General features: G+C 46.5%; 1 protein-coding gene across 13 annotated transcripts in view; it reads right to left on the bottom strand.

Annotated features, from left to right (window-relative positions):
• Window positions 1-17,179, bottom strand: part of ARHGEF18 (Rho/Rac guanine nucleotide exchange factor 18) — a 121,822-nt gene extending 104,643 nt beyond the window's left edge. For 2 of the 13 annotated variants that reach the window (XM_064280465.1, XM_064280459.1), the window contains exons 1-2: window positions 17,080-17,179; window positions 15,330-15,404 (exon numbers count right to left, since the gene is read on the bottom strand). The gene's annotated coding sequence lies outside the window, so the exon portion shown is untranslated. Of the gene's footprint in view, window positions 1-14,386; window positions 14,512-15,329; window positions 15,676-17,079 lie in introns of those variants that run through there. The other 11 variants (XM_064280455.1, XM_064280454.1, XM_064280467.1 and 8 more) reach the window with 9 other exon arrangements.
• Between the last annotated feature and the right edge of the window lie 4,881 nt (window positions 17,180-22,060).

The following is a 22,060-nucleotide window of genomic DNA, read 5'->3' as shown; positions in this document are numbered from 1 at the left end:
TCTGCAGTCTGAAATTGATCAAACATGCATTCAAGATGCATTGATAATTACTGGTGATTGGAATGCGAAAGTTGGAAACAAAGAAGGATCAGTAGGTGGAAAATACAGCCTTGGTGACAGAAACGATGCCGGAGATTATATGATAGAATTTTGCAAGACCAAAGACTTATGTTTGGAAATACCTTTTTCAATAACATAAATGGCAATTGGACATATGGACCTCACCAGATGAAATACACAGGAATCAAATTGACTACTTTTGTGGAAAGAGATGATGGAAAAGCTCAATATCATCAGTAAGAACAAGGTCAGGGGCTGACTGTGGAACAGACCATCAATTGCTCATGAACAAGTTCAAGGTGAAGCTGAAGAAAATTAAAATAAGCCCACAAGAGCCAAAGTATGATCTTGAGTATATCCCACCTGAATTTAGAGACCATCTCAAGAATAGGTTCGATGCATTGAACACTAATGACCAACAATCAGACAAGTTGTGGGATGACATCAAGGACATCATATATGAGAAAAGCAAAAGGTCATTAAAAAGACAGAAAAGAAAAGAAAAAGCCCAAAATGAATGTCAGAAGAGACTCTGAAACTTGCTTTTGAATGTAGAATAGCTATAGTGAATGAAACAAATGATGAAGTAAAAGAGCTGCATAGAAAATTTCAAAGGGTGGCTCGGGAAGACAAAGTAAAATATTATAATGAAATGTGCAAAGACTCGGAGTTAGAAAACCAAAAGGAAAGGACGTGCTCGGCCTTTCTCAAGCTGAAAGAACCGAAAAAAAAAAAAAAAAATTCAAGCCTTGAGTTGCAGTATTGAAGGATTCAATGGACAAGGTATTAAATGATGCAGGAAGCATCGAAAGAAGATGGAAGAAATACACAGTCACTGTACCAGAAAGAATTGGTCAGCGTTCAACCATTTTGGGAGGTAGCATATGATCAAGAACCGATGGTACGACAGGAAGAAGTCTAAGCTGCACTGAAGGCATTGGTGAAAAACAAGACTTCAGGAATTGACAGAATACCAACTGAGACGTTTCAACAAACGGATGGGTGCTGGAAGTGCTCACACATCTATGCCAAGAAATTTGGAAGACAGTTACCTGGTCAACTGACTGGAAGAGATCCATCTTTGTGCCCATTCCCAACAAAGGTGATCCAACGGGATGCGTAAATTACTGAACAATATCATCAATATTACATGCAAGTAAAGTTTTGCTGAAGATCATTCAAAAGCTGTTGCAGGAGTACATTGACAGGGAACTGCCAGAAATTGAAGCTGGATTCAGAAGAGGAGGTAGAATGAGGGATATCATTGCTGATGTCAGATGGATCCTGGCTGAAAGCAGAGAATACCAGAAAGATATTTACCTGTGTGTGTGGCTCATAACAAATTATGGATAACTTTGAGAAGACTGGAAATTCCAGAGCACTTAATTGTGCTCATGCAGAACCTGTACATAAACCAAGAGGCAGCCATTTGAACAGAACAAGGGGATGCTGCGTGGTTTAAAGTCAGGAAAGGTGTGTGTCAGGGTTGTATTATTTCTTTCTTTAAAAAAAAATTTTTTTTATTGTACTTTAGATAAAAGTTTACAGAGCAAACAAGTTTCTCATTAAACAATTAATGCAGGTATTTTTTTGTGATATTGGTTTCCAACCCCACGACATATCAATACTCTCTCCTTCTCGACCTTGGGTTCCCCATTACCAGCTTTCCTGTCCCCATCTGCCTTCTTGTCCTTGACCCTAGGCTGGTGTGCCCATTTAGTCTCATTTTGTTTTATGGGCCTGTTTAATCTTTGGCTGAAATGTGAACCTCAGGAGTGACCTCCTTGCTGAGCTCTAAGGGTGTCTGGGGGTCATACTCTTAGGGTTTGTCCAGTCTCTGTCAGACCAGTAAGCCTGGTTATTTTTTTTTGTGTGTGTGTGAGTTAGAATTTTGTTCTACATTTTCCTTCAGCTCTGTAACTGGGACCCTCTACTGTGATCTCTGTCAGGGCAGTTGGTGGTGGTAGCTGGGCACCATCTAGTTGTGCCAGACTCAGTCTGGTGGAGGCTGTGGTAGTTGTGGCCCAGTAGTCCTTTGGACTAATCTTTCCCTTGTGTCTTTGGTTTTCTTCATTCTCCCTTGCTCCAGGCAGGGTGAGACCAGTGGAGTATCTTACATGGCTGCTCACAAGCTTTTAAGATCCCCAGACACTACTCACCAAAGTAGAATGTAAAACATTTTCTTTATAAACTATGTTATGCCAATTGAGCTGGATGTTCCCTGAGACTGTGGTTGCCAGAGCCCTCAGCCCAGTAATTTGGTCCCTCAGGGAGTCTGGATGTGTCTGTAGAGACTCCATGACCCTGCCTTGGAGAAGTTGTGCTGGCTTCCCCAGTACTGTGTACTCTTACCCTTCACCAAAGTTAGTGTTGTATTCTTTCACTAATTTATTCAGTCTGTGTGCTGAGCAAATAATCCAAGAAGCTGGACTATATGAAGAAGAACCGGGCATCAAGATTGGAGGAAGACTCATTAACAACCTGCAATATGCAGATGACACAACCTTGCTTGCTGAAAGTGAAGAGGACTTGAAGCACTTACTAATGAAGATCAAAGACCACAGCCTTCATTCAGTATGGGTTGCACCTCAACATAAAGAAAACAAAAATCCTCACAACTGGACCAATGAGCAACATCATGATAAACAGGGAAAAGACTGAAATTCTCAAGGACTTCATTTTACTTGGATCCACAATCGACGCCCAAGGAAGTGGCAGCCAAGAAATCAAACGACGTATTGCATTGGGCAAATCTGCTGCACAGTAGGGTGAGCCTGACTCAAGCCTTGGTATTTTCAATTGTCTCACATGCATGTGAAAAAAGCGCAATGAATAAGGAAGACTGAAGAAGAATTGATGCGTTTGAATTATAGTGCTGGTGAAGGATATTGAATATACCGTAAGCTGCCAGAAGAATGAACAAACCTATCCTGGGAGAAGTACAGCCAGAATTTTCTTTAAAAGTGGGGATGGCAAGACTTCATCTCACATACTTTGGACATGTTATCAGGAAGGACCAGTCCTTGGAGAAGGACATTATGTGTGGTAAAGTGGAGGGTCAGGGAAAAAGAGGAAGACCCTCAATGAGATGGATCGGCACAGTGGCTGTAACGATATGCTCAAACATAGCAATGACTGTGAGGATGATGCAGGACCAGGCAGTGTTTCGTCCTGTTGTACATAGGGTAACTATGAGTCGGAACCGACTTGACGGCCCCTAACAACAACAACAAACACCTCAGAGATTTAAGAAGTGTCTCTGTGAAAGCAGTTCACCCAGGCCTTGGGGAGTTTAACATAAGGACCTACCTGGCCCTTGCGGTGGTAAACCAAGACCCTGGAACGCTGGGGCAGGCTCCAGCCAGTGTGCATGTGTCTCTGGGTCTGCGTATGTGTGTATGTGTGTATATATGTGTGACTATGAGTGTGCATGCGTGTGTATGTGTGTATGTCAGTGTGTGTGTGTGTGTACGTGTGAATGTTTATGTGTGTATGTGTATGATAGGAACCCTGGTTGCACAATGGTTAAGTGCTTGGCTGCTAACCAAAAGGCTGGCGGTTTGAACCCACCCAGCATCTCTGTGGGGGAAAGATGCGGCAGTCTGCTTCCATAAAGATTACAGCCTAGGAAACCTTTTACGGGAGTTCTATTCTGCCTGATGGAGTCACTACGAGTAGGAATCAACTCAATGGCAACGGGTTTTTTATTTGTGGAAGTAAGTGTATATGCGCATACGATTATGTGAGTGTGTATGACTATGTGTGTAGTGAGTGTGTAAGGAGCCCTGGTGGCACAACGGCTAAGCGCTCAGCTGCTAACCCAAAGGTCAGCAGTTCGAACCTATTTAGCGGCTCTGCGGGATGAAAACCTGGCGCTCTGCTCCCGTGAAGAATATAGCTTAGAAAACCTTATGGGGCAGTTCTACTCTGTCACATGGGGTCGATATGGATCAGAATTGACATACAACATGCAAGTGTGGAAATGTGTGTGTCTGAACGATGTGTTTGCCAGAACCCTCGAGAATCTCAAATCTCCCCCTTCCTGTTGCCTTCCGGACCCCTGCCCTGCAGCTGCCTGGGAACCAACATCAGGAATCCTAATGGTGTCATTGGGCTGCCCCTAGGAAGTTCTGGGGCCGAGCTGAGGGGGTGGATCCTCCTGCAAATTTACCTCCTGGCCAATCTTGGGGAGACATTTCCTCTGGGACAAGAGGGACCCCATAACTCCCTGATCTGGCCCAGGCCTGTGAGGGACCATGGAATCTTCTGGAGCCCCTGGCAGGATGCCAAAGGCCAGAGGTGCCCCCCCCCCCCCCCCCCCAGTGACAAGGCCTGAGCAGGAGCTGGGCAGGCGGGGTCTGTGCCCCAGGCAAGGAAAGACAGGATGGTGAGCAGGCTGTCCAGGGAGCCCTGCCTGGGTGGATGGTGCCCGCTGATCACTGTCTGCCCCCTTACCTCTCTTGAAGGCCCACCGCTTCAGCCATAGCTTAGAGAGGGCCGGCCAGGAGTGGTTGAGCACCGACCCAGCCATGGGACCGCGCGTGCAGGAGTGTGAGAGAGCCCCAGGGATGTGGCTGGGGATGTCTGCCAGGACGGGGCTGCCAGCAAGAGGGGCGGGGCTTGCCAGACGCATCAGCTGATGGGAGCTCGGGGCTGAGGCAGGGGGCTGGAATTTCCAGCCGGGAGACCAGGGGACCCCAGCCTGGGGGAAGCCAAGCCCTCTTACACCTCCCTTGGCCCTTTGGATCTTGCACTCTGGCTAGACATCCAAAGACATTTTCAGGAGGAAAGAAGAGAACAGTGTGAGGAGTGGGGACACTGGGGGTCCTCAGAAACCAAGTGTAGCCTGGATCCTGAGGTGTCTGAGTGTTTGCGTGTGTGTGTCCGCCATCGATCCGTGTGTTTGATGGTGCGTTTTTGTGTCAGGTATAGAGTGTGTGTTTTCAGGTCTGTGAGTGTTTGCATGCAAGTCTTCAGGGTCAATTTATTTATGTGGGGGCGTACCTGGGTATCTAGGTGGTTTTTTAAATTTCTGCGAGTGTCTCTGAGGGTTTGTGTGTGTGTATGTGTGTGTGAATGTCCATTATGTCTGTGGGGTTGGAACTAGATGACTGCTTTGTGTCCTATCGGGGTCTATTTCTGGTATCTGTGAGCGGGATGTGATGTTTGCCTGGGTTCGTGTGTGCCTGAACGTGTGTGTCTTTGTGTGGGTATCGGAGTTTGGGGTGTGCATGCATGCACGTGCGCGCGTGCTTGTGTACGCTCACCAGCCATACAAATGCTGCCCCCTGGTGGTGGAAGCTCCCTCAGTTACATCTTCACTCCTTGTACCTGAAAAATTCTTGGCTTTGTCCCTTGCCGACCCTCTCCTCCTCTCACCAAGCCCTTTCTGTGACCTCCCAGCCCCAAACCATCATCACTTTAAAGAAAAAATTAAAGACACAATTAATGCCCATCATGTATGCCTGTCCTTCCTAACCTCCTGGCCCACCCTCACACACTTGGAGGAAGAGGCTATCACCTTCTCTTCAGTGATGCCTTCTCTCCTCCCTTCCTTGCCAAAGAGTTATCCACCCTCCTACTTTTACCTCTTTACACCTATTTGGCTCCACAGCTCACTGCAGCCCTATTTCCATCCCCTCCGCTCTTCCGGCTCTCTCCAGGCCTAAACACAATGAACACATTTTAGTTTTCTCCTTACTGGACATCACTGGCCACTCTGTTCTTGTAGCCCACTCTTCCTGTAATGCCACATGCCCCTCCTTTCTCTGTTTGCTGTTTCCCAATTTCCCTTCCTAACTTAGCTTGTCTTCCTTTCTCTGCTTGACCCTTAAACTCTGTCCTTGGCCGCTTTATGCTCTCTCCATTGGCTCTGGGGATCTCTTCTGCACCTCCCCATGGCCTCTGCTACCATATCATGAGCAGGTGACCCCCAAATCTTTCACTCACAGACAGTCATGAAATCATACACTCTAAACACCAACATGGAAACCCTGGTGGCTTAGTGGTTAAGTGCTACAGCTCCTAACCAAAGGGCTGGCAGTCCAAATCCACCAGGCGCTCCTTGGAAACTCTATGGGGCAGTTCTATCCTGTTCTATAGGGTCGCTATGAGTCAGAATCAACTCGACAACATTGGGTTTGGTTTTTTGTTTGGAAACACCAACATACAATGCACTCTTGAGCACGTGTAGACAATGGCACAAACAAACACAAGAATAGTCAGATATGTGCTCACACCCAGCTACTCATACACACATGCATGCATGTGTGCACACACAAACACATATACATTATACACAAATATCCAGACATATACATAGAAACTCAGAGAAGGATTCATGGAGATTTAAAAAAACCACCTCCCCTGCCGTGATCCAGATTTTAATTACTCATCTGCCACATATGTCCCTCTGGACAGGCTACAGATGCCACTCGCATCTCCCTGATCTCTGATTGGAGAGCAAATATGAGAACCCCAGGAAAATCTGGGGAGGTGAGAAGCCAGGAGGGGCCTCCATTGAACTGATGGAGCCAAAGGCAGGACCCAGATGTCCAGAATCAGGGAAAAGACAGTGATTTTGGAGCAGAGTTAGCAATTTAGAGGCTTGCTAAAAAATCTTACTTTAAAAATACAAGATGGTCATCTATTTCTAACAATGGCAGGCTAGATTATTGCAGATCTACCCTCCTGCCAAGAACAACTAGAAAAACTAGACAAAATTGGAAACAAACAAAAAACCCCTCAACCTGAAGGCATTTGCAGCCATGGTTTGAGGGTCCAGGATCCTGGAAGGAAGGGAAACCCAGAGAGGTGTGAAAGACATAATGCAGTACTTTTTTCTCACAAGCAAGTTGTTGATTTGAACACAGTGCTTGAGTGACCAAGAAGCAGACCAGAAAAAGGCTGAGAAGTTGAGTATAGCTTTTGGCAGTACTCTGGGACTGGGGAAACAAAAATTGTCATTCAGGGCCCACAAGGAGTTGAGAGTGGAGACCTCCAAAAGACTATACCCTAAGAGTAAAGAAGGATCAGAAATCAGCTAGCCCTCCCAAGACCAAAATCTAGCTTCAAGTCAGCTTAATCCTTGATTAAAGTGATTTGTCCTTCCTCTAACTGCCCACTAGAAGCAAAAGTAAACCCTCTCTGGAGGAAGATAACACCACACAGAGCTACAAATGATGTCCACAGTTTTTCATAAACAATGTCTGGCATTCAATAAAAAATTACCAGGCTCATTAGGAGACAGAGCCACATGACCTAAAACCAAGAAGAAAAGCAGATGGTAGCAACAGATCCACAGGAGGTACAGATAGTAGAGTTAAAAATACAGTAAAATGTAACATGGAAATGAGTCTGGTGTAAAAAGCTACAGGGAAGGAGTATTGTTAGGTATCTACTCCACGCACAGGGTCAAGTGTGCCCACCTAGTGAAAAGTTTTAATATGTAGAGCAGATGGTAGAGGTGAGAGGCGGCTCCAGATATGATTCCTCTGTCCATATCTAGAACCAGGACCAGAGTTGACCATGGTGTTGCTAGGAGATCAGGTTAGGAATGTGTGTTTCCCATCTTGAGCTATTGGGCTGGTTGTGAAGTTGTGGGGAGGAGGAAGGCTGGGCGGCTCTGCATGAATGGAAGTAACTAGAGGCAGAGGGCGAAGAGGTGGATGGCTTTGTGACCTAGAATGGTCACAGTTGGAGTATTCTCGTTTCATGGTGTGTATGTGCCAGAAGGAGATCCTGACAACATCTTCTACTTGGATTGTTTCCCCTGAGCCTGATACTGGTTACTGTAAGTTGTGAATAGCCCCTCGGCCTGTCAACTTACAGTAACTGTTAGTCTTAGGTGTTACTAAAAAAACCCAGAAAACCAAGGCTGTAGCCACCGAGTCAATTCTGACTCATAGCGACCCTATAGGACAGAGTAGAACTGCCCCATAGAGTTTCCAAGGAGCAACTCGTGGGTGTGAACCGCCAACCTTTTGGTTAGCCTCTGTTGTACTTAAACACTATGCCACCAGGGTTTCTTACGTGTTAGTAGATTATGGAAAGAGCAGATGGAGAGTCTGGATGCAGTTCGGGGTGTGGGATGTGATCCATCTGGAGGAAAGTATTCACCATCTTCGTGAAGGCACCCGCCATGTTGGAGAGAGCCTCTCCCATCTTGGTGAAGGTATTTACCATCTTGGAGGAGGGCCTCCATCCTCTTGGTGAGGGCCTCTATCTTTTTTTTGTTGTGCTTTAGGTGAAAGTTTACAGCTCCAGTTAATTTCTCGTACAAAAATTTATATAGATTGTTAAGTGACGGTAGTTGCAACCCCTATAACATGACAGCACGCCCCCTGTTTCCACCTAGGTTTCCCAGGTCCATCCAGTTAGCTGTTGCCCCTTTTTGCCTTCTCACCCTGCCTCTGGATAGAAGCCACCCATTTGGTCTTGTGTATCGGCTTGAACTAAGAGGTACACTCCTCACAAGTATCATTTTATGCTTTATAGACCAGTCTTATCTTTGCTTGAAGAGTGGGCTTCGGGAATGGTCTTAGTTCTGGGTTAACAGAGTGTCCAGGGGCCATGGCTTTGGAGGTTCCTCCAGTCACAGTCAGACCATTAAGTCTGGTCTTTTTACATGAATTTGAGATCTCCTCCACACTTTCCTCCCCCTCTGTCAGGGACTCTCTGTTGTGTTTCCTGTCAGGGAGGACATTGATGGTAGCCGGCACCATCTAGTTCTTCTGGTCTCAAGCTGATGGAGTCTATGGTTTATGTGAGCCTTTTGTCTCTTGGACTAGTATTTTCCTCGTGTTTTTGGTGTTCTTCACCAAAAACAAATTGATGCATCTTAGATGGCTGCTTACAAGCTTTTAAGACCCCAGAGGCCACTCACCAAAGTGGGATGCAGAACATTTTCTTAACAAACTTTGTTACGCCAATTGACCTAAATGTCCCCTGAAACCATGGTCCCCAGACCCCAGCCCCAGTTACGCTGTCCCTCAAAGTGTTTGGTTGTGTTCAGGGAACTTCTTAATTTTCGGTTTAGTCCAGTTATGCTGACTTCCCCAGTATTGTGTGTTGTCCTTCCCTTCACCTAAGATGATTCTTCTTTATTGCCTAGTCAGTGAATTCTCCTCTCTCTCTCCCCATCCTTGTAACCATCAAAGAATGTTTTCTTCTATGTTTAAACCTTTTCTTGAGTTCTTATAATAGTGGTCTCATAGAATATTTGTCTTTTTGTGGCTGACTAATTTCATTCAGCATAATGCCCTCCGATTCATCCGTGTTGTGAGATGTTTCACAAATTAATCATTGTTCTTTATTGTTGCATAGTATTCCATTGCGTGTATGTACCATAATTTGTTTATCCATTCATCTGTTGGTGGGCACCTAGGTTGTTTCCATCTTTTTGCTGATGTGAACGGTGCTGCAGTGAACATGGGGGTGCATATATCTATTTGTATGAAGGCTCTTATTTCTCTCGGATGTATTCCAAGGAGTGGGATTGCTGGATCTTTTGGTAATTCTATTTCTAGTTTTTTAAGGAAGCACCAAATTGATTTCCAAAGTGGTTGTACCACTTTACATTTCCATCAACGGTGTGTAAGTGTTCCAGTCTCTTCACAACCTCTCCAACATTTATTATTTTGTTTTTTTGATTACTGTCAGCTTTGTTGAGGTGAGATGGTATCTCATTGTAGTTTTGATCTGCATTTCTCTAGTGGCTAATGTTCATGAGCATTTCCTCATGTATCTGTTAGCCACCTGAATGTCTTCTTTGGTAAGCCTCCACCCTCTTGAAGAGAGCATTCACCATCTTGGAGAGAACCTCTACCATCTTGGTGAAGGTATCCAACGTCTAGGAGAGGGCCTACACTATCTTGGTGAGGGCCTCCACCATCTTGAAGAAGGCATTCAACATCTTGGTGAAGGCATTCACCACCTTGGTGAGGGCCTCTAAGATCTTGGTAAAGGTGTCCACTGTCTTGGAGAGGGCCTCCACCATCTTAATGAGGGCGTCCACCATCTTAACTGTAGTGTCTGCCATCTTAGTGAGGTGTCTTTCACCATGTCACTGATGGTGATGGGCATCTTGGTAAGGGAACACTATCTTGACACAATGGTGTCCTGGTCTCTGGAAAGGACAGATTTCAGAGAAGCCATCATGACAGAGTCCCATGAATATAACTCATTAATGAACTCAGCAGAGATCGGCTGAGTTGGCGTAGGCCAAAAAACCACCCACGTGAACAAACAAGTCATGAGGTAAATAAATGGCTGTTGTTTGAAGCTATGAAGTCTTGGGGTGGTTTGTTTCACTGCAAAATCTAACTGATACACATTGGCAGTGCTGGGTGTTTCAGTTACCTCATGGTGCAAATCATTCTAGTGGATTAAAACAACATCCATCCTTCATTATCTACCAAGATTTTTATGGGACAGGAGTTTGAGAGCGACTCAGTTGGACGGTTTTGGCTTGGAGTTGCTCATGAGATTTTAATCAGACAGGGGCTAGGGCTGGGGCTGTACCATCTTGAAGGCTTCTTCACTCACAGGGCTGAGAAGAATCCAAACAGCTGGGGTTCCTTGGGCATCTCTTTCTATTCTATGTGGTCTTTTGTCATGGTCTTTTCAGCATGGTGGCTTGAGGGGAGCTGGACTTCTCACTTGGAGACTCAAGCCTCCAAAAAATGCATGCCCCAAGAGGGAGTCAGGCAGAAGCTGCCTTGCCTTTTATGATCCAGCATTGCTTCTTCCATATTCTATTAGCTGAGGGAATCATGAGGGCCTGCCCAGGTCCAAAGAGAGGAGATGCCACCTTGACCCCCTCTCTTGATGGGGAGAGGCTGGAAGAGCATGTAGTCCTGGAAATATTGTGGTCCTTTTTGGAAAACCCAATTTGCCCCCCGACCATGGCCTGCAGTCCAGGCTGGCAGGTGGGCAGGTCTAGGTCCAGGTAATTCTTGGCTTGTTTTTGGTTTGGGTTCAATGGACCAGACCAGACCTCCTGATATGTGTGCATCTGGTGCTCTGCCAGTACTTCAAGACCTAGTTAAAAGCTTTCCTCCTCTAGGAAGCCCTCCCAGAGGGGCTCGCCCTAGAGAAGGTAAGGTGAGGCTGCCAACTGGAAGGCCAGGTATGTGAGTCATGCCAGCCAAAGCTCAGAGGTGAAGCAATAGCAATAAAAGCTAACATTGCATGAGTTGTGGTGTGCCAGGCACTGTTGCAGGTGCTTTATGTAAATAACCCACTTAGTCCCCACGTCCACCCTATGGGGAATGTGGTGCTGGTGAAGAATATTGGATATACCATCAACTGCCAAAAGAATGAACAGATCGGTCTTAGAGGAAATACAACCAGAATGTTCCCTAGAAGTGAGGATGGTGAGACTTCGGCTTGCTTACTTTGGACACTTCGTGAGGAAAGACCCATTGCTAGAAAAGGACATCATGTCTGGTAAAGCAGAGGGTCAGCGAAAACGAAGGAAACCCTCCACGAGATGGACTGGCACAATGGCTGCGACAATGGACTCAAGCATACCAATGATCGTGAAGATGGTACAGGACTGAGCGACGTGTCATTCTGTTATACATGGGGTCACCACGAGTCAGAGCCGACTTGATGGCAACTAACAATGATATGCAAGTAAAATCTTGCTGAAGATAATTAAAAAACAGTTGGAGCAGTACATTGACAGGGGGAGCTGTCAGAAATTTAAGCTGGATTCAGAAGAGGACGTGGAAAGCAGAGAATACCAGAAAGATGTTTACCTGTGTGTTATTGACTCTGCAAAGACATTAAACTGTGTGGATCATAACAAATTATGGATAACATTGCAAAGAACGGGAATTCCAGAACACTTAATTGTGCTCATGAGGAATGTATACATAGACTAAGAAACAATCGAAAAGAACAGGGGGATACTACTGAATGGTTTAAAATCAGGAAAGGTGTGCATCTGGGTCGTACCTTTTCACCATACTTATTCAATCTGCACGCTGAGCAAATAATCCGAGACGCTGGACTATATGAAGAAGAACACAGCATCAGGATTGGAGGAAGACTCATTAACAACCTGCATTATGCAGATGACACAATCTTGTTTGCTGAAAGTGAAGAGGACTTGAAGCACTTACTAATGAAGATTACACCTCAACATAAAGAAAACAAAAATACTCACAACTGGACTAATGAGCAACATCATGATAAACAGAGAAAAGACTGAAGTTGTCAAGGATTTCATTTTACTTGGATCCACAATCAACACCCGTGGAAGCAGCAGTCAAGAAATCAAACAATGTGTTGCATTGGGCAAATCTGCTGCAAAAGACCTCTTTCAAGTGTTAAAAAGCAAAAACATCACCCTGAGGACTAAGGCGTGCCTGACCCAAGCCACGGTATTTTCAATTGCCTCACGTGAAAGCTGAACAATGAATAAGGAAGAAAAAAGAAGAAACGACGCCTTTGAATTATGGTGTTGGAAAAGAATATTGAATATACCATTGACTGCCAGAAGAAGGAACAAGTCTGTCTTGGAGGAAGTACAAACAGAATCTTCCTTGGAAGTGAGGATGGTGAGACTTTGTCTCACATACTTTGGACATGTTATCAGGAGGGATCAGTCCCTGGAGAAGGATATCTTGCTTGGTAAAGTAAAGGGTCAGCGGAAAAGAGGAAGACCCTCGACGAGATGGATTGACACAGAGGCTGCAACAATGAGCTCAAGCATAACACCGATTGTAAGGATGGCGAGGACCGGGCAGTGTTTCGTTCTGTCATACATAGAGTCACTATGAGTCGGAACCAACTTGATGGTACCTAACAGTGACAGTAACATGGAAAATCTCTGATGAAACACATGTTTGCATGGGCGGGGGCTGCTAAGGAAGCAGGGCTTCAAGACAGGGATGGAGGGTGAAGGAATGGATAAGGCTGACAATGTTTTCTGAGCTCCTACTGTGTGCCAAAGGAGCCCTGGTGGTGCAACAGTTAAGGGCCTCGTGGTGATTCAAATCCACCAGCGGCTCTGGGGGAGGAAAGACCTGGTAGCCTGCTCCCATAAAGGTTACAGCCTAGGAAGCCCTATGGAGTGGTTCTCCTCTGCCCTATAGGATCACTCTGAGTTGGAATCAATCAGACGGCAAACAACAACTGTGCCAGGCACCGCACTAAGATTTTACAGGTAAGGCCTTATGACAACTCTTTTACCAATGAGCAAACAGAGGCCCAGAGTGATTAAACCACTTGCCCATGGTCACCCAGTGGCAGCAGGACTGGGATTTGACCCTAGATCTGTCTAACGCAGCCCTCATGTCATCCACAACGAAAGTATTAAGCAACAGCTCTGCCTGTGTTAGGGGCTGGGGCCCAGGAGGCAAGTGGAATGGCCCAGATCAGTCACCCTGATGAGCTTGCAGTTAGCATTCCCCGGTCGCTTCAAGGCCCAGTTAAATGCCTGCCTCCTCAAAATGTGGAACAGAATTTCAAATTCTGGTGGAACCCAGACTTTCTGGCGCCATTGAGGCTGGATGACTATCCAAAACAGTTGCTGTGAGGAAATCTTTAAACCTTAAACCAAAACTATCCCCTGAAGCAGGAAGAGTTACCCAATCAGCAAAGCATGGACAGACTTCCTTGTGCTTACTTACTAATCGGCTGTGTGCAATTTCACCTGTTTTTTACCACATCCGTGTGAAATTGTACACTACAGATTAGTAAGTAAACAAATTTAAGGCCCTGTGTTCTTTGCTTACTGACTAATCTTTTCCACCCTGAAGTCATCTTTAAACCAAATCGGAGTCTAGCTTGATGAGAAAAGAAGGTCCACCTTAAGCACTGTGTTCTTTTAAGGAATTATCTATGTGAGATCAAACTGACAACAGCAACTCGAAAGGTTAGATGAGAACCTTAGGGGGCAGTGAGTTTGTGTTAATGGTGGTGAAGTAATTCGGAAAACGATATGGAGAAAATCGGCACAACTTGAAGAATGTAACCAATGTCACTCAATTGTACGTGTTAAATTGTTGGATTTTTGTTTTGCCGTGTGTTATCTTTGGAAACACCCGTGGCGTAGTGGTTAAATGCTATGGCTGCTAACCAAAAGGTCGACAGTTCGAATCCATCAGGCGCTTCTTGGAAACTCTAAGGGGCAGTTCTACTCTGTCCTATAGGGTCACTATGAGTCAGAATCCACTTGACGGCAGTGGGTTTGGTTTTTTTGGTATCTTCACCAAAAGACAAAAAAAAAAGAAGCCTGCCTCCTCTTATGCCTCTATACACCATAATTTCATTTGTCTTTTAACAATAGGTTAGTAAAACAAACAAAAAAACAAACCTGCCTCCTCCAGGAAGCCCTCCCAGAGGGGCTCACAGTTGTGGTGATGTGGGAGCTCAAGAGTGGCTGGTTGAGGGGGTCACACTCTCTTGATTTCCTCTTGTTCTTAAGCCCCTTCTTCAGAGCTAAGCGAAAATCAGGCCCCTGAGTGCGGCATTCAGTGCTTCCCCGATGCAGCCTTAGCCTGTCTCACCAGCCTCTTTTTCCCCAGCCCCAGCCCCAGCAATTGACTCCAAATTTGCCTCCTCTTGCTTTTGAGCCAAACCCCAGGGTGGCTGATGCCCGCCCCTGAGCAGTGCAAGGTGGGGGCTGGGAGGAAGCTATGGGCCTGGGTGTGCCCAGAACAAACCACATTCTTCCTCCTCAATGTCACCCCACCTCAGGCACCCTGGCTGGGAGGCTCCCCAGGAGGCCCAGGGTGGGAGCCAGGGGGCATCTCCTGGTGGGGAGGGCTGCCTGGTGGGGTCCCTCCTCCTTGGGAGACCTCGGAAGATAGAGGTGAGGCCAGCTCAGGTGGTTCTCAGAGGTCTGCCTGAAGTGAGGTTTGTTTTGAATGTTGCATTCTCCAGCCCCACCCTTCTGCTTCAGGGAGGTGCACAGGGGCCCCAGAATCTGCACTTCAAGACACACGCCTGGTGACTTTGTCTATGCTTCCCCACCTATCCCGTGTCCTCTCTCCCCCATTGCCACCTTGGGCCCAAGGAGCCACCATTCCACCGTCTCCCCCGTCACTGGTCGCGGACCCTCTTCCATCCCCTGGCTTGCCTCTCATGCAGAACAAACGTGGGGTGCAGACAGCACGCCCACCAGACTTGGGAAGCAGGGTGAATAGGAGGTGGAGAGAGACCATGGGTGGTCTGTCTGCCCCTGACCTCCAGGCCCCCCATGCTACCCTGTTCCTGTCGGTCTGTCTGTCCCCCACCTCCACATGATGGTCACTCACCAGATGGAGCTACTTCCTTGGTGCTGCGGGTGTTCGTCCTGTCTCACGGCTTCTGCAATATTCCTTGACCCACGGCTAGGGAAGCATCGTTGGGACAGGGCCCAGTGTTACCACAGAGTGACCCAACTCTGCCTCCACTTTCCCTTCCCCAACTTCCTGCTACCTCTGTCCCTGCTGCAGGCTGACCCAGGGGTCTGAGAATGGCACAGAGCACAGAGGTTCTAGAAGGAGGAGGTCCTTCCCTCACCCCCAGCCCTGTGCATGCAGGTGTCTTGAGGAGGTGGGGTTGGTCACCAAGGGGAGCCTCACCACTGTCACCCCACCCCCAACAGCTTCCTGTTGTTTAGAACCAACTGCCAAAGAGGAACGGGGCGTCAGGGCCTCACCCAGGAACGTAGGGGCACAGACAGAGACAGCTGGGGACACACAGTCACGTGTCCCCGCAGAGACACAGGCGCCACGTATGCACATGAACACACACAGCATGTGGGTGCACACGGGGGCAGAGACACATGTGGCCACAGAGACACACAGAAGCACAAGAACCCATGTGGTGGGCTGGTGTTTAACCACTGCCTTTCTGACAAAAGAAGCCCTGATCTGTGACGTTTGCCAATTTCCGTGGTGTAAATACCCCCACCACAGTAAATTTCAAGGACCAACGTGATGTGGATTTGTGAAGAGATGCCCAAAATCAGATGCTGGTATTAGCTGGTTCCAGCACCCACGGGCACGGGTACCCAGGCACATAGGTTCATGCAGAGATACAAGCCCCCTAGCACGCAGGTACCAGGTGGACACGGGTCCACATAGGCTGGGAGTGTGCAAACAGAATGGTATACACAGCCTGTCTCTCCACTGTCCCTCCTTCTCTCTCACTTTCTGTCTTTCTCTCTCTGGGTCTTTCTGGCTCTCTACCTCTCTCCTCGCTCTCTGTTCCTGTCTCTGTCTCTCTCTCTTTCATCCTTCTTTCTCTCTCTTACCTCTACCTTTCTTCTGTCTCTGTCTAGGTCTTTCTCTTTCTCTCCTCTTACCCATTTCTGGGCTCCTCTTCCCCTGACTTTCAACTCTGCCCCACCCCACTGCCACCCCCCTGCCTCCTTGTGCCTACACTCACTGTCCACACTTCCGCCACCCTCTCCACCTCCTGGGATAAACCTGGAGGCCGACTCCTCCAAACCCACACACCCGGCTCCACTCCTACCCCCCCCCCCACTGCCCATCTCACCTTCCAGAGCCCGCTCCACCTGCTGACCCTTCCTGCTAGCCAGCCCTGGCTCTCCTCACCCTGAGCCCTGAATGGACAGCCTGGTCCCCTGTGGGGCCTGGTTCCACCTTCACTGCCTTCGGCCTGGAGGCTCTTCCAGCCGAGTCAGTACCACTGCCCCAGACGGGCCTGCCTCTCCCCTCCTGCCTGCCTCTGGGTGTCCATCTCAGTGACGGCCCCTCTGCCCACTTAGACACCAGAGACAGAGACAGACACACAGAGAGAGACAGAGACAAAGAGACAGACAGAGAGAGAGGAGAAGGAAGAGGGAGACAGAGGGCCAGAGATAAAAAAGAGAGAGACAGGAACACATAGAAACAGAGAGACAATGAGAGACAAAAAGAAAGAAACAGAGACAAACATACAGAGAAAGAGACAAAACAGAGACAGAGACCACAGGGAGAGACAGAGACAGGGAAGGACAAAGATAGATATATATGTAGAGATTAAGAGAGAAGAGACATAAGCCACCCTTGACCTCACCCCCCACGCTGAGTCCTGTTAATTCTCCCTCCAAAACGCAACCTCAATCTGTCCAAATCCGTCCTCCGCCATCCAGCCCCGCCACCGCCCTGCCCAGGCACAGCCTCATGGTCTTGCTGCTTCTCCCCACCCTGTCCACTCTCCACCCCAAACCAGAGGGGCTGTGCTAGATGTGTTTCACCTCCCTCCTTTGCTCAGAAGCCCTTCAGCTCCCTGACTCCTCCCCTGCCCCACCAGTCCTCAGCATAAACTTCAGCCCCTGAAGCCCCGCCCCTCTTGACCCCACTCCCATCCCCTGACTCCTGGTCAGTCACCATTTATTTATTTCAGTTCCTCAAATGTGCTCTCCTCCCTGCAGGCCTTTGCGTGTGCTGTGCCCTTTGCGAGGAACACCTTTCCCGCCCACCTGTTCTTCATCTGTCTCCCTCCCGGTCCTCCTCGGGATGCTGCTCAACTGCCACCTCCTCCAGGAAGGCTCCCCTGATTTCCCCAGGGAGATGGGCCCCTGACACCCAGTCTCCAGTCCCTGTTACATCTCCTCCCCAGACCTTATCACAGTGAAGCTAATGACTCTCTCTGGGAAGTAGGGCGTTTAATGTCTGTCCCCCATGGGGCTGGGGGTGGGACAAGTTCTCTGTTCAATGTTTGTCCTTTCCCCCATAGCAGGCCAGAGGGAACCTGTTAGAACCTAAGTCAGATCATGCCCCTCCCCTGTCCTCATATAAAAATAAACCAAACCTGTTTCCACTGAGTTGAGTCTGACTCAGGGTGACCCCTTGCGTCTTCATTGCTTTGAGGTAAATCTAGATGTTTCACATCCTCTCCCTGCCCTGCCTTCCTCCTCCTTTCCTCCTCACCCACTCAGCTCCAGCCACACGGGCCTCCTTGGTGTTCCTCCAACACACCAGGCACAATCCTGCCTCAGGGCCTTTGCACGCGGTGTTCCTTCTTCCTGGACTGCTCTTCCCTCAGATACTTGCACAATTCACTCCCTGACTTCACACGTGTTCTTCTCTGTTGTTCGTTGCTGTCCAGTTGACTGCAACTCATAGTGACCTATATACAACAGAACAAAACTTCGTTGGATCCTGCACCATCTTGGTGGTCACTGGTACATTCTTGTGGCTTTTGTGTCATTTTGTCTCATGGAGGGTTTCCCACATATTCATTGGCCCCCTACTTTACCAAACATGATGTCCTTTCTAGTGGTCAGTCTTTTCTAATGACATGCCCGAAGTCTCACCATCCTTGTTTCTAAGGAGCGTTCTGGCTGTACTTTCTCCAAGACACATTTCTTTGTTCTTCTGGCAGTCAATGCTTTTCGCCAATATCACAATTTGAATGTATCAATTCTTCTTTGGTCTTCCTTTTTCATTGTCTAGCTTTCTCATGCACATGAAGTGATTGAAAAACACTGTGCTTTGGGTCAGGCACACCTTAGTCATCAAAGTGACATCTTTGCTTTTAAACACCTCAAAGATGTCTTTTGCAGCAGATTTGCCCAATGCAATATATGACTTGATTTCTTCACTCCTGCTTCTATGGGTGTTGACTGCAGACCCAAGTGAAATATGAGAACTTCAATATTTTATCCATTTATCATGACATTGCTTATTGGTTCAGTTGTAAGGATTTTTGTTTTCTTTATGTTGAGGTGTAATCCATACTGAAGGCTGCAGTCTTTGATCTTCATCAGTAAGTGCTTCAAGTCCTCTTTGCTTTCTGTAAGCAATATTGTTTCATCTGCGTATTGAAGGTTGTTAATGAGTCTTCCTCCAATTCTGATGCTGCTTTTGTCTGTCAGTTTGCCATCAGGTGTCTATCAGTTTGTCGTACTGTGATGGCTTGCATGTTGCTATGACGCTGGAGGCTACGCCACCAGTATTTCAAATACCCGTGGTAGACAGGTTTCAGTCGAGCTTCCAGACTATGACAGACTAAGAAGAAGGACCCGGCAGTCTACTTCTGAAAAAGCTGGCCAGTGAAAACCTTATAAATAGCAGCAGAATATTGTCTGATTACAGTGCCGGAAGATGAGCCCCTCAGGTTGGAAAAAAAAAAAAAAGGTACTCAAAATACGATTGGGGAAGAGCTGACTTCTCAAAGTAGAGTTGACCTTAATGACGTGGATGGAGTCAAGCTTTCGAGACCTTCATTTGCTGATGTGGCACGATTCAAAATGAGAATGTTGTAGGGGAAAAAACATCACAAAGTTTACTAAAGCCACAAGAAAGTTTTATTCAGCATATATTCAAAAAGACAAAAGTTGAGGAGCAGACAAGAATGCTGCCACAGCTGTGTCTGCTTGAATTCGGAGAATATCACAGAATAGGCAAGGATGTGAAAACAGACAAGCGTGCTGCTACAGACCTGTCTGTCCGAGTCCAGAGAATATTACAGAACAGACAGAAGTGGGAAAACGGACAAGCACGCTGCCACAGCCATATCTGCCGGAGTCCAAGGAAGGTTACGGAGTCATCAGTATATATTAACTTTACAAATGGGCAAAACCTTTGAAAGCTTCACATTTTCACTGATTGGCTAGAAACTGTCATCCTACATTTGAATTGTCTTCCTTAAGGATCACTGGTATAGGTTTCAGGAACGACAGTCAGGAGGGTCTTCATTGGCCCAACAAATTTCTGTTCACTATATGTTAATAGGGAAACCCTGGTAGCGTAGTGGTTAAGTGCTACAGCTGCTAACCAAAGAGTCAGCAGTTCAAATCCACCAGGTACTCCTCGGAAACTCTATGGGGCAGTTCTACTCTGTCCTATAGGGTCACTATGAGTCGGAATCAACTCGATGGCACTGGATTTGGTTTATATGTTAATAGAAAAAGATAAGAGTGGAAAGTCTTTCGTGTTCCGGCTTATGTGAAAGGCTCCCTAAAAAGAATTTTTCTTAAAAGATAATTTCTAAGATTTTCTCATTTATCGTCTTTATCCCAGGGCCCAGTTGATGTGTCCTTGTGAGTCCTTGTGAGCTCTTGTGAGCCCAACTCCAGCTGAGTCACATTCTCTACATTCAAGGACAGGGAATAATGATTCCAATATTATTTCCTAAATCAAGAAGGAACAGCTTCAGACATCCACCAATTAGGAGGCTGGGAGTCTGAATTCAGGGTGCCGGCTCTAGGAAAATGCTTTCTCTCTCTGTTGGCTCTGGCGGAAGATCTTTGTCTCTTCAACTTTTGTTTCCTGGTTTCTTGGAGATCTCCATGTGGCTTGGCATCTATCTTCCCCATTTCTGCTTGCTCAATCTACTCCTTTTATATTTTGTAAGAGATTGACTCAAAACACAGCCTACACTAACCCTTCCCATTAACATAACAAAGAAAATCCACTCCCTAATGGAATTATAACCACAGGCATAGAGGTTAGGATTTACAGCACATATTTTGGGGGACATAATTCAATCCATAACATGTGTGAATCCATCTGAGAGTTTGAATTGCGGATGAAACCATCCTGTTTTTATGGCTTTAACAGGTGACTTTTTCTTCAGCTTGTAGCCGCTATTACTGCAATGGCCACTAGAGGGCAGTAATTTTCCGTGGCTTCTCCTCTGGACAAATGAGGCAAGAAAAACAGGCCAGGGGTTGAAAACCCAAAGGCCTGTAGGGGCCAGGCCATGACCTGAGGGACCTGAGTGTGAGACACAGGTGGCCTTGGGTCTACTCTACTTTCTCCTACTTTTGATAGGAACGTGGTAGCATGCACTATTTCTGCGCTGAGGAAAACAAAGTAAACTCCAGATGGGTTAAAGATAAAATACGTAAAATAAACTAATACAAATTCTAGAAGGAATTTTCAAGGCTATTTTTACAACCTAGCATTGAAAGCCTGTATTTTTTTTTTTTTAAACCATGTCAGGAAATCTGGAGGCCATGAATGAAAAAGACAGAAATATCCAATTATGTATAAATTAACAAGACATTTAGGGAAATAATATGATGAGCGAAACCAAAAAGTAAAGATCAATTGGTTGTCTGAGAAGGGTTGCCCAGGTGCTGTCAGGTTGATTCTGACTCATGGAGACCCCATGTGGGTCAGAGTAGAACTGTACTACTTACAGTTTTAAATGACTGAGTTTTTAGATGTAGATCACCAGGCCTTTCTTCCGAGGCACTTCTGAGCGGACGCCAACTTCCAACCTTTCATTTAGCACCTGAGTGTGCTAACTGTGTGCAGCACACAGGGACTCTCCGAAAAGGGTCAGAACCTTCATATACAAACAGTGTTTACACATTAATAAGAAAAAGGCAAACAAGAAAAATAGAAAACTGAGAAACATGAGCAGCCACTTCTCAGAAGAGCACAACCAAGTAGCCGCAGAACATATGAAAATTAACTCCCTGGAGTTCAGAGAGTGCAAATATCAGGAACAGTGTGCCATCACCTCACATTAAAGGGAGTGGCAAGAACAAAAAAAGAGTAACAGTGTGTATCTGCTTATTATGTTACTGTCATTGACATTAAAGTGAAAATTAGAAAATCCATTTGGGAAATTCTGCAGGTTTAATTTTTCCGTGATTTCCAATACAGTGAAACCTGTAAGAGCTGGAAGTCGATGGGACTGCCTTGTCTTTCCGGGTATCTAAAGTTTTCTGCCTTTGACAGGGTACGGTCTTACCCCTTTTCTATCACTCGTTTTAGTGGAAAATACATGAGTTTTCCTTCTCTGATAAATTTCCACGTTGCATAGTTTCCAGCTTTCACAGGCTTTAATGCGTTTCTTAAAGCTGAACAAGAGTTTTCAAACAATTGTCATAAAATACACAATAATAAAATGATTTAAAAAAAAATTCAAAAGCAATAACACCTACTGCTGGCAGAGATGCAGAGAAGAGTACCGGCACATATTATCATGTCATTAGAACCTGTCTCCCACGACATGTATATAAACCCAAACCCATTGCCATCCAGTTGATTCCGACTCTTAGCGACCCTATAGAACAAAGTAGAACTGCCCCATAGGG

The sequence above is a fragment of the Loxodonta africana genome, chromosome 3, assembly GCF_030014295.1.
Source record: "Loxodonta africana isolate mLoxAfr1 chromosome 3, mLoxAfr1.hap2, whole genome shotgun sequence".
In the NCBI taxonomy this organism is placed as follows: Eukaryota; Metazoa; Chordata; class Mammalia; order Proboscidea; family Elephantidae; genus Loxodonta; species Loxodonta africana.
The sequence above is the reverse complement of the archived record's forward strand: the minus strand, read 5'-3'. Positions and strand labels throughout refer to the sequence as shown.